Raw genomic sequence first — 17,638 nt, forward strand, 5'->3', positions numbered from 1 at the left:
ACCAGTTTACATTCCCACCAACAGTGTAGGAGGGTGCCCGTTTCTCCACATCCTCGCCAGCATCTAGAGTCCTCTGATTTGCTCATTTTAGCCCCTCTGACCGGCATGAGGTGGTATCTCAGTGTGGTTTTGATTTGTATTTCCCTGATGAGAAGGGATGCTGAGCATCGTTTCATATGTCTGTTGGCCATCCGGATGTCCTCTTTGGAGAAGTGTCTGTTCATGTCTTCTGCCCATTTCTTCACTGGATTGTTTGTTTCTCGGGTATGGAGTTTGGTGAGTTCCTTATAGATTTTGGATACTAACCCTTTAACTGATATGTCATTTGCAACTATCTTTTCCCATTCCTTCAGTTGCCTATTAGTTTTGTGGATTGTTTCCTTTGCCGTGCAGAAGCTTAAACTTTACAAAAAATATTGACACAATGCTCAAAAAGGATGACCCAAAATTTTCTCATGTACTTTTCCCTTTATTCTGTCTCAATGGAAAAAGCCAGAGAATCCTTAGAAGGAAGGAATTTAGACATCTTACCTCCTTCCACTTAAAACATGTATAACTGTAGGACCTGCCTTTGACCTCCACAGCAAATAAGTAAAAATGACCCAGATATTGCCTTAAATAAAGTAGAATTTGTATAAGTGTGGACAGTGGCAGTAGGTGGACCTAGATCTGTATGCAGACTCCTTCATTATCTAGTTCTGTGCCTTTGGCGAGTCCCTCTTTCTGATTCTCTGGTGATAATACTACTGAGTGTGGTATGTGATGGGAAGAATTAAACACACAGCATGTGTAGACAAATTGGCACACCTTAGGTCCTCAGTAAATGGTAGCTGTTACTAGTTTCAAGATAATTAATTATTTCATTTAATTGGAGGAAGGAGCAAATTGGGGGACACTCTAGAAACCTCTAGAAAGAGTCTATGGTGGGAGTATGAGGGCCCTTCCAGGGGAGTTGAGCATGGCAACTGCACAAAGAAAAGTAGTAAAAGAGCCTCTTTCTCCTAGGCACACCTTAGCCCACCCTGGACTCACATCAAAAGGGAGCCTCTACTCATTCTCTCATTTCATGGTATCAGCTCTGTAGCACGTGTCTGGACTAGTTTTTATGAGGCCTTAGACTATATCACTTACCAAGTTGCAAAGTGCAATTAGGTTGCCTGACCTCTCAGAAACCAGGTTTGTGAGATAGTGCTGAGCCTTTCCAGGCGAATAAGTGAGCAAAATGAACACCCCTCCTGGGCCTTCACTGAACCGTGGCACTCCAGGGTGTAACTCTGCTTACATCGCTGGGCCACAGAAATGCTTTACAGGCCAGCTCTCAGAGGGTGCGCATTCCTCCTCTGCCTGTCGCCTTTGGAGGAGGGCATTTATAGGGCGCACAGCTGTCCAAAGAGGAATAAATCCTTAATAAAATAGGCAGTGTACCGTAGGCTTGGCTTTTGTTAGAGAAGAATAAACATATGCTTCGTGGAGATTAAAGATAAGAAAATACTGTTTTCTGGCTACAGGTCCAAGTCCAATCTTTTATGTTCACAGAGTCCATCCTCTGAATCATAAGCACGGAGTTTACCAGGTATAAGGGCATTCTCTCCTGCTCTGGGCCTAATCCTGAGTCAGCCTAGACAGCAAATTCTCTTTCCCTGAGGAGCTGACAAGATATATTTATATCAGGTTCATAATTACCGGAATTATTTCTCCCCCTTCAACTTGGACTTTTGTTTTCTGTTATCACAAGACAGTGTAAGAGCAAGGTACAAAAGTACTTTGTCCCACTCTATTAGGCACCCTGAAAAACCTTTGAACTCTCAGTTCTGTGTCAAAACCAATGTGGGCCAGTCTTCAGGCATAAATACTAAAGACTCGGAAATACTTCCACAGCATTTGCTTACATTTCTTCTGCCATCTACATCTCTCCACAGAATGGTGGACTCTTCAGAGACGCAGTCACCATTTCTTTTTAAGATGTACAATGCCTGGCACTACAGGGGATCCATAAATGTCCAGTGAATAAAAGAATAAAGGAATTAATGTGGAGATAATTCTAATCACTTTCCAAATGGATTCCTTAGTCCCAGTCTTTTCCTTCCAAGTCACTCAGTATTGCACTGCTTGCTTCCTCTCCTCCAAATACTTCATTCCTTCACTCAAAAATCGTCACTGGATTCTATTTGCCTGGATACCTAACTCCTTAGGCTGGCAACCAAGGCCAAATTTTTTTCAACATAATATTTCTATAATTCCCTTGATATTTCCTGGGTACTTACCCCTCTTGCCCACTCCCTCTCACATCCTTATATACCTCTATGTGCTCCCAGCACATGTTGCTCTATTAATAGAACCCCCTTCACTCTCATCCATACACATCCGAATTCTACCTCCCTGGGCTTTAACAGTTGGCAGAAAGAGGCCCCTCAACAAATAATGAACAGTGACTGATATTAGTGAAATTAACTTCCCTCTTGTTACACTCTTCGAGGATAGGGCTCTGTACAGCAACAGCTTCTGTGATTTAAGAAGAGCTCTGAGTGGGCAATCTCTGTGTAAAGTTTGGTTGTAGGAATAGCTTCTGTATTAATTAGGGTTCTCCACAGAAACAGATTTAACAGGACATATGTATGTGTGTATATATATAGATAGAGAAAGAGATTTATTTTAAGGAACTAGCTCATGCAGTTGTGGAAGCTTGGTAAGCCCAAAATCTGTAGGGCTGGCCACAGATCCAGGAAAGAGTCCAAAGGCAGTTTGCTGGTACAATTTCTTCTAGCTCAGGGGAGACCAGTCTTTGTTCTAGTCAGGCTTTCAAACAATTGAATAAGGCCCACCCTCATCAGAGAGGGTAATCTGCTTTACTCAAAGTCCACCAATTTAAATGCTAATCTCATCCAAAAACACCTTCACAGAAACATCCAGAATGATGTTTTACCAACTCCCTGGGCTCCGTGGCCCAGCCTAGTTGACACACAAAATTGATCATCACAGCTTCTAAACACCTAGTATAGCTTCCTCCCAGTATCATCATTACCAACCACAAAAGAGGGGAATTTCTCTTAGCCCTTGGAATTTTCTCACTGTTATTCCAGATCCATCTTGAAACATCCCATGGCTATTACGCTCGTCCCATAAAGTGTGGACACAGAAAGTCAGAGGGTTTGGGGACATGCAGGATGCACTGGAAGTTTCTTCTAACACAGTTGAAATATGTCCTTGCTTCAGAGAAAAAAAATTTTTTATGTTTACTTTTTTGAGAGAGAGAGAGAGCATGGAGGAGGTACAGAAAGAAGGAGGCAGAGAATATGAAACAGGCTCTGTGCTGACAGTAGAGAGCCGGATGTGGGGCTCGAACTCATGAGCTGTGAGAATGAGCTGAGCCAAAGTCAACGCTTAACCGACGGAGCCACCCAGGTGCCCTATAAATATTAAGAGAAATAAAAGGAAATGATCACAGAAAACTGTGACAGCACAAGTTGCTCAGTTCCAAAGAACAGATCTCTGGTTCTAGCATTGTACACTCCTTCGCAGTTGTCTAGGCCTGGCCACCCCTGACTCCTGCCTGGGAATCAAGCAATTCTCACCCAAACATTCCGTTTTTTTAATTCCTAGAATTGTGGGGGATTTTTCTCCCAGCTTTTTCTCTGCCTCTTCCCCATGGAAAGAAAGGCTGAAACATCTGTAGACAGATCTTCCTGGAATGGCTAAGTAGTTGGGAGTTTCAAGTCCAGACAAAACTCTCCTCCTTGTCTCACTGATACTTGTCATATAAGGAAATAGTCCAGGCAGAGAGGTGGCCTCTCTTCCTCCAGGTTATTAGTTATTTTCTCATAGCTCTTTTCTAATCAGTTTTACCTTTAAGCTAGGAGCTCCGGAACAAAACCCCACCATGTGGACCCCAAGCTTGAACAGACAGACCATGGCTTACATTCTCTGTGGTGTGAGATGGGGAAGATCTGGCCTCCTCGAAAGTAATGATGCATGGAGTTTCCATTAATGTACAACCACTCTCTGGATGGAGTTGAGTACACCTTCAGCTACTGTGGGCTTGAGGGTTCTGCTGACAGGCCACCAGTGCATAGAACAGAGTATGAACCTATAGGATTTTCTGCCCAGCACATCTTTTCCAAGAACTGGTCTCCCCCACCTCCCCACCTATATTCTCACAACCCCTCCACACATACCTTTTGCCACAGGAGCCACCATAGGTATACATTAGGGCCTGGCTCCCTGGCTAGTGTTCATTCACCCCCGGGCTAGCACCAGACTTAAGCTGAGCCACAGTCCTTTGTGGCTTGTGGCCCTCAAATGAAGTGCAAGTTGAACTAATCTCTCTCCAGGAGCTCCACACTTAGATATAAAACTCAGTTACTTTTGGTAAACATGTCTTCCACCAAGTGGAGAAAGCTAGTCTAAAATGAAGCAGAATGAAGTCAACATCCAGAGAAGCCCATGAGACTGAGAAGAATACTGACTGACTTCTAGTCCCTGGCTTGAAGTATTTATAGCACAGCTATACCTCTGGCTCTCCCTGGGTCTTGATCATTCAATGCTTTCTAGAAGTCTGTGGAAGAAAACAACAACAACAACAGAAAAACCACACCATTATTCTTCCAATCAGTTGCCTTTTTTATATAAGATAGTTTTGGGTTTTCCACATTTGCAACCGAAAGGTCCCAAACATGATGTACTGTGGAACTCTTCAGGCCACACTGTCTACTGGAAACAGCAGCACCTGACTGCTGAGAGAATTAGATGATATGATTAACACAGAAGTACTATATCGTCTATAAAACACAACTCATGAATGTGATTCTTCTGAAGTCCTTATAGTCAATTAACTGGTAATTAAAATTTCTGCTTATAGAGTAAACAGTTGGTCATGCTTCATGATTTTCTAACTTTCTCATAGTTTTTGTAATATATTATCACTCTGTGTGATCTTGAGGGTTACCTAACATAAAGTCATCTTTAGATTAATAGGACTTTGAATACAGAAGCAATGTATGTATGTAAACACAATAATAGCATCTGTAAAATGGCCTATTATACATCTTCGTCTGTAATACCTGGATGCTTAGGGATCTGTGAAGTTAGCAAGACACCCTGGTGCTATTTTAAATATTTTCAGACCTCTAAATACAATTTTATATGTACCATATATTTATTTATACAAGTTAATTATAACATCTGATTGCTTTGGGCTAAAATTATGTCAAATCAGTCTGGCAACTGACTAAGTCATGTTGCTCAAAAATTCTGATTGCCTCTTGATGATACCATAGGCATTTTTCTGTTGAAATCAGGGGTCAGACCGTTAAAGTGCCATTAAAATGCCGTTTCTTTGGTTCTTGAATACTTTTTGCTATTCCCAATACAGATGCTCCTGAGAAGAGAAACAAATTAGGCCAAATTTTCTGAAGCACTTCCAAGAAAACACCTCTAATAGCAGAGCAGGGTGAACTAGGAACCCTGGGGATCTGAGTGAACTAAGCCTGAAGCAGCTCACAGCCCAATATTTAAATCAAGTCTCCTGTTGGATTTGGCATTCATACAAATTATACACACCATACACCATCATATGCCCGGGTTTGCTTTCACATAAAACTGTCCTGAATTGCTTAGAAGCAATAGAACCAATACTGTAGAAAATGCACTACATTATATCCTGTGGCTATAGGTGGCCCTGTATCACTCAGTCCCACCAGATGAGGAATGAGCCCTGGGGAAGAGACACTGGTAAGACCCCCAGGAGGAAGTCAGAAGAGGAAAGGCATTGAAATGGTGGTAGGTGAGTATCAATGTAATTGTGCAAGGCCAGGGGACATGTTTGTAATTGTGGGCAGGCTCGTTCAAGCAGCTGTCCCCATATGCCCCAGGGAGTGGGAGGGGCAGAGCGAGAGAAGTCGGCCTGTGGGAGTCTGTACTTGATGAGGCATGGAGGTTCTTCCTCAGGAGGCTCTCGCTCCCTTCCCTTCTGGTCAAGAAGGCTGCTCTGCGCCCACAGTAACCTTTCCTTCCATTTTCTCTTTCCTTTCCCGTTCCTTAACCTCATTTTTGTTACTCCTTCCACTCATTTTCTTTATTTCCTCTTCCACTCTCCCCTTAATCTAAAAGTAGGGTTTACTATTGTCTGTGTGTTTGTGGGGAGGGTGGGGGGGTGGGTAGGGACCGGGATCAACATTATATCCTCTCTCCATGAAGAAGGAAACATTTACAGTTCCTTTAATTTCATGCCAAAAGATCTAAATGATTATGAGCACAATGGGGAAGCGGGGGTGGGGGGGGGGGGAAGAACATTCTGCCACGTTTTTTCCACTCTGTACTAACTGGTATTGATGCCAGTGTTGGAAGTGGCTTTCAACATCACTGAGCTTTAACGATTCTCAAGTTTTTGAAATTGAAGAACTTTTTCAAATCAATTTATTGGGAACAACAAAAACATAGTATTATTTTTAGTGTATAAATTTAACCATTATGTTTGATATTCAGGGCCCATGAAAAGTAACAGAAAATGACTTTATTCCTTTCTTCCCACTGCCCCTCAGCCCATGTCCATTCTTTGGGGCTGGTGTTCCGTTTCCTTTGGATGCAATATAGAGCCAGCCTTTTCTGGTCCTTCCCAGAGTTAACCAAGAAAAAAAGAAAGTCTTCTGCTCACTGCATTCCTCCAAACAATTTCAGGTCAGTAATTAGTCTGATGAGTCCAGTCTAACCAAAATTCTGAATGCCCTTCAAAGTTTATGCTTTTCCCTCCTGCTTTAGGCCAAGCTCCAGTAGCAGAGAGATTCAGATAGGCTAATTCTTTAGCTTCCAATCTTCCCATTTTCTTCTATCTGGTTTGCTGCCAGCTAAATGAAGCCCCCAGCTTAATGAAGTTTCTGACAGTTCCAGGACTAAAGGATCAAGAGAAAGGGGAGAGGCCAAGGGGCAAGAAAAGTTTTACTCAACAGGTACCCTGATGGGCCCAGTAAGTATGTAAAGTTGCCTCTTTCTCTCTTGAGGTGTTGTCATAAGTTCTTGGAAGACTCTCACTTCTGTGAACTTGCATTTGCTGTTCCCATGACAAAGGCAAGTCAATGTCTTTTTTTTAATTTTTTAATGTTTATTTATTGTTAAGAGAGAGAGAGAGAATCTAAAGCAGGCTCCAGGCTCTGAGCTGTCAGCACAGAGCATGACACAGGGTTTGAACTAACAAAGACCTGAGATCATGATGTGAGCCGAAGGCGAACGCTTACCAGGCTGAGACACCCAGGGACCCCTAATGTCTTTATTTTTTTAACTTTATTTATTCACTTAGGGGGAGGGGAGGGATAAAGAGAGAGAGGGTGAGAGAGAATCCCAACCAGTCTCCATGCCATCAGCAAAGAGCCCAATGCAGGGCTTGAACCATAAGATCATGACCTGAGCCCAAATCAAGAGTGGGATGCTTAGCTGACTGAGCCACCAGGTGTACCCAGTCAATGTCTTTAATATTTTTTAATGTTTATTTATTTTGGAGGGGAGACAGAGAGTGAGTGGGGGAGGGGCAGAGGGAGAGGGAGACAGAATCCAAAGCAGCTCCAGACAGCTGTCAGCACAGAGCCTGATGTGGGGCTTGAACTCATAAACCATAGTGCTGAAGTTGGACGCTCAACCAACTGAGCCTCCAGGCGCCCCAAGTCAATGTCTTTAGACCGACGGCTAATGAATCTTCCATCAATTCATACCTCCAGGCTCTTCTACTGAGGTTGCCTTGCTATCCCTAGGTAGCTCTTTCATGCAGAATCTAAGGCAACCCCAAGCTAGCTCTTTCTTTCTTACCTTCATCTGGTCCACAAGAAGATGTACTTCTCGTGTCTCACTCAAGGAAGAGCAGCCACATCCTAAACCACACCCTCCTCTCTACCTGGAGTGCTTCAGCCAGCCACTGTGCTAGGTCTCTGAGGGTAAAGTCAAATAGAGGTCCCAGGAGTCTCCCCAAACTGCAGGAGGTACAAAGCAAGTACTCCAAGTGATCTCCCTGAAACCCTGCTCACTGATCACAGGGTGAGGGAAAAGCACCCACTTTTACCCCCTCCCTGGGTAAACAATACTGACAGAATATTGACAACTCTCTCTTAAAACAAAAAAATCTTCCAACCCCCATCCATCCTTGGCCTCTTCAACTTTAATTGTTTTGTGTTCCAAATCATGTGAGGGATAAAGTTTACAGAACTAGTGTTCAACATCTGTTGGCTCTGTATAGCAGTCTGGTTTCTCCAATGATACATTTTAAATTCACACTTAGGACAGCTGAACTAAGATGCTCTTTATGTGAACTCAGAAATTTGAAAACAGGAGTTAAGAATGGTCACAGGTCAGCCTTTGCCTCCATGCCATCAGTCACGCACTTGCAAAACCTTTGAAATGCCTACATGAAGACATCTCGCTGACAGACGCTCGTCTGGTCAAGCTCTTCCTATTAGAAATGAGGAACCTGAGGCCCAGATGAGTTAAGAAATCCTCAGGATCACACAAGTACAGGCAGCAAAATTATAACCAAATCACAGTGCCTTGATGTCTACTCTGGTAAGTGTATCACCACACAGTATTGACTGGCTCCTCTTGGAGCCAGTCTCTTGGAGAAGCGTTGGAAACTTGTAGGGGTTGTGCAGCCCCATGGCTGTACAGTCAGAAGCCTGGCCTCGCATCCTGGCTCCTCATGGACCCCTTGGTGATCCTGGGCAAATGTCTTACCCTCACCAAACCTCGGGGCTTCTATCCATAAAATGACATTGATACTGGTATGAGGAACATAATGGGTAATTTATAGGAAAGTACTTTCTAAATCACTGTATCTTGAGCCAGTGTTAGCTGTCATTATTATTATGACATGAGGGAGGTGGTCATCACAGTGTGTTCAGGATAACCTTAGTCTTAGAATTAGTACAAGATTTGTAATTAATGACAGAGATTAGTTATAAGAAATGCGTGATCCCTAAACAAGTTCCATAAGCTTTTCATATAACATTTATGCAACTGTAAGTCTATCTAGCCTATTAAAATATATATATATATATATATTTTAAAGAGAGTAGTACCCATGTTATACTAATACAGTGTTGAAGAACAAACAGCAAATGACATATACATTTAGTCTCTATCTAAGAGCTATAAAAACACAGCTAGATAAACAACGAAGGGAGATTACAGAACAGCATAGAACAAAGGCACAGGTGACACCAAAGGCATGGGTAACACTTGCCCAGAGCAAGAGGACTTTGCCTCCCAAGTCTATGAAAAAGGAAATGGCCTTTCCCTGAGGAATCATTTAGTAACAGACCACAAGGCACCCACTTCAACACCGCGTGCTGCCTGGTAGTCTTTCTAACACAGAGAGGAAAAACACACACGAAGGGCCTCCCCCACTAGGAGTCACTGGATCTAATCAAAGTCAATGGCACAGAAAATGGCAGGAGGCCTCAAGAAGGTCTTATGGAGGCTCAGACGGAAGGCTGGTGGCACTGGAGGGTTCCCCAAGCAGGAAACCTCGCCCTCTGTCCTTGCTTGATCTCTTCAGATTGCAAAATATGTGCGGTGCTCTTGTATGACCTAAGAGCCCTTCAGAAAGAGGGAAGGGGGGAGGGGAGAGGAACACTCAGCAGAAGAAAAAACTATCATCTTCACGGTCACCATTTTCTGAGAGAAGGGAAACGTTAAAAAGAAAAGGGTTACAGTCAGACAGGACAACTCTAGTAGGTACTATCCAATTTCAGCCTTCCTATGAGGGATTATCTAAGGCCAAGCTTACATTTGTTTTTATTGACATTTATTGAAAGCAAGAAAAGCAAGTTCAGGATTAGCCATGTGTAAGTAAAAGCACTGAGCTACAGGATGGGTATGTGGGAGACTAATCCTGAGTGCATCATGATATAAGGTGACACAGGGAAACCAAAGGGCATGGTGGCCCAGTTAACTCCAACAGGCAGCTTGAATCCATCCATGTCTGATACCTAAAGCTATTTCATCTTGCATCTTTTCTCAACACAACCATACATATACATACTAAGTCACTTGTATTTTCTACTACTATTTAAAAGAACATATTCATTGGAGGCACACCAGCTTTATTCTTTTACTTCAAAGGTCATTTTTCCTTTAATTTTAGGGGATAAGAGCTCTGGGGACCATCACTCTGCTGGTCTAGTCATTCTACTACGAAAGGCCAAATTGGGCTCAGCCCTGAAGAGATACTGTGCACTTTACTCAGGGCACTTGAGAGACTCTTGAGCATCCAGGCAAGACATTCCTGAGTGTGGTTACAATGAACATTTTGGAAAGTGGCCTTAACATGAAATCTCTTAACTTAAAATCTGGGTTCAATCAACATTCACTTGCCAAGTTGGGGGCCAGTTATGGATGTCCTCTGGGTTTTTCAGATTTACAGAGCCACATTCCACCTTCCGTGACTCTGTGCCCCTCCACTGGAGACACAGGGTTTAACAGGGTACGTTCCCACAGGGAGGAACACAGTACTGGCTCAAAGGACATTGAACTGCATGATCATCAAACCCTAAATGTATTTTTTACCTAACTATGCCCTCTTTGTTTATTTCTTATTTCTCACAGGGATTGGTGCTATACAGGCAGGAAGTAGTGAGTGAATGAACGAATGAATGGATGTGTTAATTAACACATGATGTCTGATTATACCTAAAAGCATTAGTCTAGCTTGTGAACTTAATAGTGTTTTCTTCCCCAGTGCTTCTTGCTTGAATATTGTGCCATTATTTGTCATGATAAATGCGAGTTACAAAATGCTTCCATATACATTATCTTAGTTAATCCTCACAGTGCTGCGAAGTAGATATTATTATCCCTCACTTTAGATAAGACAGGTGATCTTGTCCAACGTGCACAGTGAGCACAGAGCTGGACTTGAATCCAAATTTTGCCACATATAATTAGCAATCTTTTCCCCTGGGTTGAAGCATGAGTAGCAAGGCAGAAGTTATATTAATTTGTAAACAGACACCTGTTTCTAAGATGTACTAGCATGCAATGCCCAGGTAGGGAAAGTGGCATCTCTAAACTCTGGACAAGCTCTCCCACAAGGCACCTGGCTTGAAGCTGGCTACATCTGTTTTGGAAAGCACAGCAGTCATATGCCCTCAACACAGCTTACATTGGATTGTAACTACTTGCTTCTAAAATAACTAGTGCAAAGGGGGGAAATTCAGGCAATTAACCAGTCATTATTTTGTTTACACACTGATAAACAATCTTTGGGGTAGATTTTTGTCTTTGAGTTGAGTTGCTACATTCATGGAGATACCACGATTATTTCCACTCCAGTTAGATGTCAGCCCACAACAAAGAAGCCAGGGGGCTTGAACAGCAGGAGTTAATATTAAAACAAAAAGACAAACAAAAAACCAACAACTAGGCCTTAAAATGTGGCCTGCATCCTAAGCCCCTGGTACTCTTTTCTGTGCTAATGATGTGTGTTGCTGGCATTGCTGCTACGTGAATGTTTACTATCCTAGAGCTGTAAGGACCTTAGAAATCATTTAGTGTGGCAGTTTTCAAACTTTGCAAAGACTGTACTTAACACTTTATTTAAATGAAATGTAGTATGGAAGCCCAGTGAGTAAAGCAAATCCAAGTAGATCTGCTTCGTTTGCAGAGACTGTGATGAGCCTAAGGGTCTCTTCCCAACAGAGCTCTACAAGTAGGGTAGCCCTTGTTTTATATATGAAGAAAAGAAACCCAGAAAGCAAATGTCAAAGGTGAAGAACTAGGTAACTCACTCATGTGGTTCTACTACATTTTGGATTTCTACATTCCCTATCTCTGTTTAGCTTTCATTTCTCTGCCTGGTTTCCAGTCTCATCACACATCCCACCCACTTACACCCAGTGACTGGACCCAAAACCACCCCAACATTCTAAGTGTGCCACCAACACTGAGAGAATACCCTCTTTCCCAGATGTGCCTGGCTAACAGGAACCCTTGTTAAAAATGCAGATCCCTAGGGGTGCCAAGGTGGCTCTGTCGGTTAAGCATCTGACTCTTGGTTTTGGCTAAAATCATGATCTCATAGTTTGTGAGTTCGAGCCCTGCATCTGGCTCCCCACTGACAGTGCAGAGCCTGCTGTGGATTCTCTCTGTCCCTCTCTCTCTGCCTCTCTGCCACTTGTGTGCTTCCTCTCTCTCTCTCTCTCTCAAAGTAAATAAATAAACTTAAACCAAAAAAAAAAATTAATGCAGATTCTTAGATTCCCTTTTTTGCAGATTCTTATTAAATTGGCTTGGGATGAACCTAGGTGATTCTTTTAATCAGGGACGTTTGGGAAACACTTGCTGGATGGCAGGAGTCAAGGATGTTCTCTTACAGGGAACATAAAGAATATACGTAAGTGGGCTATTTATCACCTGTAAAGCCAGAGGAGATCTAAGTATTGTTGAAAAAGTTTTCTCTCTACTCCATAATCAAGGGATGCCAATTCACAGGCAAAAAGGAAAATTTTCAACCAAAAAAATATTTCCATTCACTTTTGAGACCACAAGTTTTTGAAGGTACATTCCTCTAAAATGTCACACATGACTGTGCATCGGTAAAAAGGCAGAGCTCACAATGTGATCGCTGCTCCCTCCTGACTGCCCACTTCTGCTCAGACACTCCTGTGCTACTTGCTCTCTGCCCATGGGGTCTACCCCAGGTCCTTGTTTTCTTCCTAAATCACAGGTGTGCTTCATCTAACACATCTCCTCCAGTGTAACCTGGACTCCAGGATCAGAAAGTCCCCAGTGTGCTCACTTAGCCACCCTAGACTTGCCATGATGTCTTGTCAAACTGTGTTTATAACCTAGGTGTCTGCTCCCTGGAAGTATCTCCTCCCTCTAGTAAGCTGGTTTGACCCTTTCTTTTAACATTTACACTTACCCTTCCAACCTATATATGATAGATGCCCCCATTTTGTTTTAGATAAATAGGTATTTATCTTTAAATCTGAGGTTTGTCTCATTTCCTTTCTAGAAGCCACGTGGCTATAACCTGTGTCTCTACTCTACTTGACTAGAGGAACTAGAACTAGTTCTACTAGAACTAGTAGAGAAACTAGAGGATCTAGGGGAGGTAGAGGACTACTCTTTTTCTTTGCAATAATACAGCCATTGGTGATGCTAGCCTCCAAGGATGAGGTCACAGAGAACCAGGCTACCCAGTGCCACATCATTCCTTAACTCCCTATGTCACTGTTAACACAAGGCTACTATGTGAACAGACTATAATGAAGAGTGGGGGATATATATTAGAGGGCGTATATATACAACTGGATGCTGAGTACAACTGTTCCCAGAGTCCAAGGAAAGAGGACGTTAAACTCATGATAGAGGTTTCCTCGTGGACACAATCCAGTTCCTAGTCTTCTTTCTGTCTCTTGAAGACTTCAGAGAGATCTCCCTCCATAATCCTTCACTGTATGAATAAGGACCCCCTTCCATAGATTAATTATATTTACTGTAGAATTTGTCCCAACTACACCACGTTGCTCCCCAATGCGCACACACACACACACACACACACACACACACACACAGACCTATATGCATCCATGTCAGGATGATTCATATGATAAATAATCCACAGCATCACTCTGAGAATATCGCACTGCAGAACAGGAGACACGAAGACAGTTTGGGCCGGGCTCCAGGGCTCCATATCCTGTTTACTACAGGGTGACTCTGTAAGTGTAAGGTGAAGCTAAATCTCTGTATTCTCTATCTCTACTCCTGTATATCTCTCGGTCACCTTTAAGAAATACATATATGCATGCTGTCAAGAAGAAACAAAATTCACCTTACCAAAGCCAACCTAATCTATAAAATTTTCCCAACCCGCCCCCCAAAATACCCTTTATACAATTATGCAGAGGAATTACAGATCCCTTTAAACTCAACCTCCTTGTTTGAGCTCATGCCTTCCTACCTACAACAATCAGTGAGTGGAATGCTCACACAGCATATTGGTAATATTACAAAAATGTGATTAAAATCAGTCCTGTGCATTATCTATTGGGTTCTGATTTTATCTTCTCCAAAATACTGTGAGGTAGGTGGAGCAGATAAAGCATATCATTAGTTATCCTTCCATATCCATCCTCCCCTTTCACAGTAATAGTGTTTTACCTGGTCACATGGCTTCTTAGCTACAGATCTCTATCATATTAGCATGAGGCCACTGGTTAAGGCCAATGGAATGTGGTTTTCGCTTCAACAGACTAAGTGAATGCTCCTGGCCCTTTGCTTCCTCCCCGCTGGCCATAACAAAAACTGATGCCTTAAACCCAGACATGGAATTCCTATCTTTGGGCTTCTGCAGAGAAGGAAATAAGCATCTACTTTGTTTAAGCCAATGTCTTTGGGGTGCTGTTTGTTACAGAAGCTTGGTGGACCCCTGTCAAGCGTAAATCCTCCTGGATGCCAAGTTCCTTAAAGGTGACATAACCAGTAAGAGACAGAACTGAGACTTGGCCCCAGTTCTCTAAACACAGGGCTTCCCTCAACCATCCTAAAGGTCTTTGCCAGAACTTGGACACTTTGTACAGAATAGAGAGAGCATATTATGAAATGTGACATTTTATTCCATGTCCTTTCGTACTTTCCTTATTATAATTTTGCTTCTGTTAAGATATTGCTGTCCAACAATCACCAACATCTACTGCAATAGCAGCCTCCCTGTAGCTTGAGAGCTTAAGAGTATAGCACACATTTGGAAGCAGTGACTTCTTTCTCTTTAGCACATTTAGCAGGGAATTTTAGCCTTGAAACTTAGAGGCAAAAAAAAAAAAAAAGAAAGAAAGAAAGAAAGAAAAGTTATAACCAACAAAGATAATAGAGGCTTTATAAATAAGTAGAGGAAATGGAGGGTCCAATGAGGAAAGCTAATTCCTAGTAACTCAGTAAATGTAACTCCGTCCTTCGATCCTTTTCCAACAATCCTGCTTAGACCCACAGCGGATAAAAGTGAAATGACCTTATCATTGCCAACAAAAACACAGGGAGGTAGAATTTAATTTTAAACCACCATTCCTCAGCCTCACCAGGAAGAGTAAATCACCAGTTGATAGGCCACACACTAAATCCATCCAAAGAACGGATGCTCTTAACCCTATTTTGGGATCTGCTTTAATAACTAATAGCAAACTCATGTAGCATTTACTATGTACCAATACCATTCTATGTGATTTTCACATACTAACTCTTCTAATTTCTACAACTCAATAAGTACAACTGTAGGTACAATTGTTTGTCCCATTTTGCAGCGAAAGACACAGATATTTTTTACATGCTTGTCAACAGACTAGCTATATTTTAGTAGGTGTGGAAAATGACATCTTGTAGAGATTTTTGTTGTTGTTGATGACATGCTGAATGATTATTGGTGATGAAGTAGGAGTATTTACAATTTCATTCACCATCTCCCTACCCCCAAAATTGTACTCCACTGAAATTAAGCTGTCTCCTCAGTAGGCAAAAACAAACTATTTGATTGTCCCGAGTTTGTACCAAAAAGATTATTCACAGCTAGATCAACTGTTCTCCTGTTCAAGAAATTGTATATTCAAGTTTTATAGAGCACACATCTCAGTACTGAAATTTTTCATGTTTTCCAATCTATTATCACTTTTTTTTCATAAGACAATCTGGTTTATTGACATATAAATGCCCATAAGAATTAGAATACTAATATTTATCTTTGCTTTAGAAAAAAAATGAGTATATAAATACTTATCTTTCAAAATCTGTACTTAATGAGGATGGACAGTTAACAAGGAACTCACAAAAGGTACAAGAGATTTTGACCATTTTAGTTATAAGCCAGCTCTGCCAATGTAATGTATTTGTAACTTCCTGTTTGAATAATTCCAAAGATTTTTATAACATTTTAGTGTCAAGGGAATACTATTGTATTGTCGCAGTGTTTTATAGTATCCAATTCTACCACTGATGTATGTTGAAATAGTTTGTTTTCCTGCTTGCCAGTTCAAACAGTCCAAATTCCCTTTCTTCTTTCAATAATACGAATTTTTGTCTATGCTCTACATGGCAAAAATTCATGATTTTCTCCATTCTAACCTTCTTCCATTTGGGACACCAAGTGCTCGACCAAAAAAAAACCCAAACTAACTCATTAAATTTCTTAACAGTATCCCCTTGCAGACAGAAGCCACCAGGTATCCTGACCAATGACATAAATGGATGTCACTGGTTGGGACTCAGAGGAAACCTCTTTAAAAGTGGCAGCACAGACACAGCTAACAAATATTTTCCTCTGCCCTTACTCCTCTTCCTTTCTTCTTAAAGAGGAGCTGTAATGTCAGAGGTGGCGCAGTGCGCTTAGGCTCAGGAGGCAATAAGCATCCATTTAGGACAGCTGAGCGGAAGCACAGACGGGGCCTGGATTACATTCGGAGCGGGGACCTACCATAACAAACCCATAATGCCTAGCTCCAGACATCACATAATGTGAAGAAATAAAAACCTTCATTTGTTTAAGCTTCTGTTTTTCTGGTTTCTGTTACTCACAGCCAAGAACAATTTCTAACTTCTAAGTGATTAGATTAAACAGTAGCAGAGGATATAAAGGTTTTCAACATCTTGAAGCTTAAAAATTGGGAGAGGTCTACGAAGCGTGGTTAAACATTCTGTTATACAGCCATTAGGTATTTTCAAACAATATTTCAAATCAAATCATCTGTTGGTGAATCAGATCAATCATTTGAAAATATGATTCAGTTATTAAGAAAGACAAAAATACTAATGCTACCATCCATCCTCCATTTATTTCAGTAAAATAAATTTGGACATAGGAGAAAAACATGCAGTATAATTTTTTTCCTTTGGAAATTGATAGGAAGTACAGAAGATATGGGGTTCTTAACACGAAAGATTCTTATGCTCAGGAATATGCATATATGTAGTAGGAACTTCTAAATTGTAGAGTCTTATAAAAAGTATTTGGTAATAATATATTATATATGAAGTATACATATATAGGATGTATACATGTACATATACATATATCCACATATATGTGTGTATGTATGTGTGTGTATGTGTACATATATATGTATGTATGTATATATATATATATATATGACTATAGTGATAATAGCCTCCATTTAAAACATGTCCATAATGGACCAAGTTCTGTAAGAGGTCTTGGAACTCTGAGGCAGGCCTTTTCACTAACCCTAAAATCTGGGTTTTCTTTGTGTAAATCACTAGTCAAAACATAAGAATTCTGGGGTGGGGTAGAGGGGAAATTGGGTGATGGGCATGGAGGAGGGCACTTGTTGGGATGAGCACTGGGTGCTATATGGAAACCAACTTGACAATACACTATAATAAAAAAATAAAAATAAAATTAAAAAAAAAAGAAAAATGTTTTAATTGTTTTCAGTGAGTTATTTGAAAAGGGAAGGGTTTGTAAAAACATGTTACTTACTATGTTTACATCTGAAATCTATTTATAGTCACTTTGTTAAACAGATATCCAAATACTGCTTCTCAGTGGCCCATGATTTTATATAATCAAGTATTCATACCTCCTGACAACTTTTGATATTTTGCATTCTGTAAAATAAATCCTAAATGATATCTGCATTCAAAATGTTTTTGAGAT

General features: G+C 41.3%; 1 long non-coding RNA gene across 1 annotated transcript in view; it reads right to left on the bottom strand.

Annotated features, from left to right (window-relative positions):
* LOC120220110 overlaps window positions 1-17,638 on the bottom strand; it is an 82,398-nt gene that overhangs the window by 53,762 nt on the left and 10,998 nt on the right. The gene's annotated exons all lie outside the window — the stretch shown is intronic.

This window comes from Hyaena hyaena, unplaced genomic scaffold, assembly GCF_003009895.1.
Source record: "Hyaena hyaena isolate Hyena2069 unplaced genomic scaffold, ASM300989v1 scaffold_671, whole genome shotgun sequence".
NCBI classification, from domain to species: domain Eukaryota; kingdom Metazoa; phylum Chordata; class Mammalia; order Carnivora; family Hyaenidae; genus Hyaena; species Hyaena hyaena.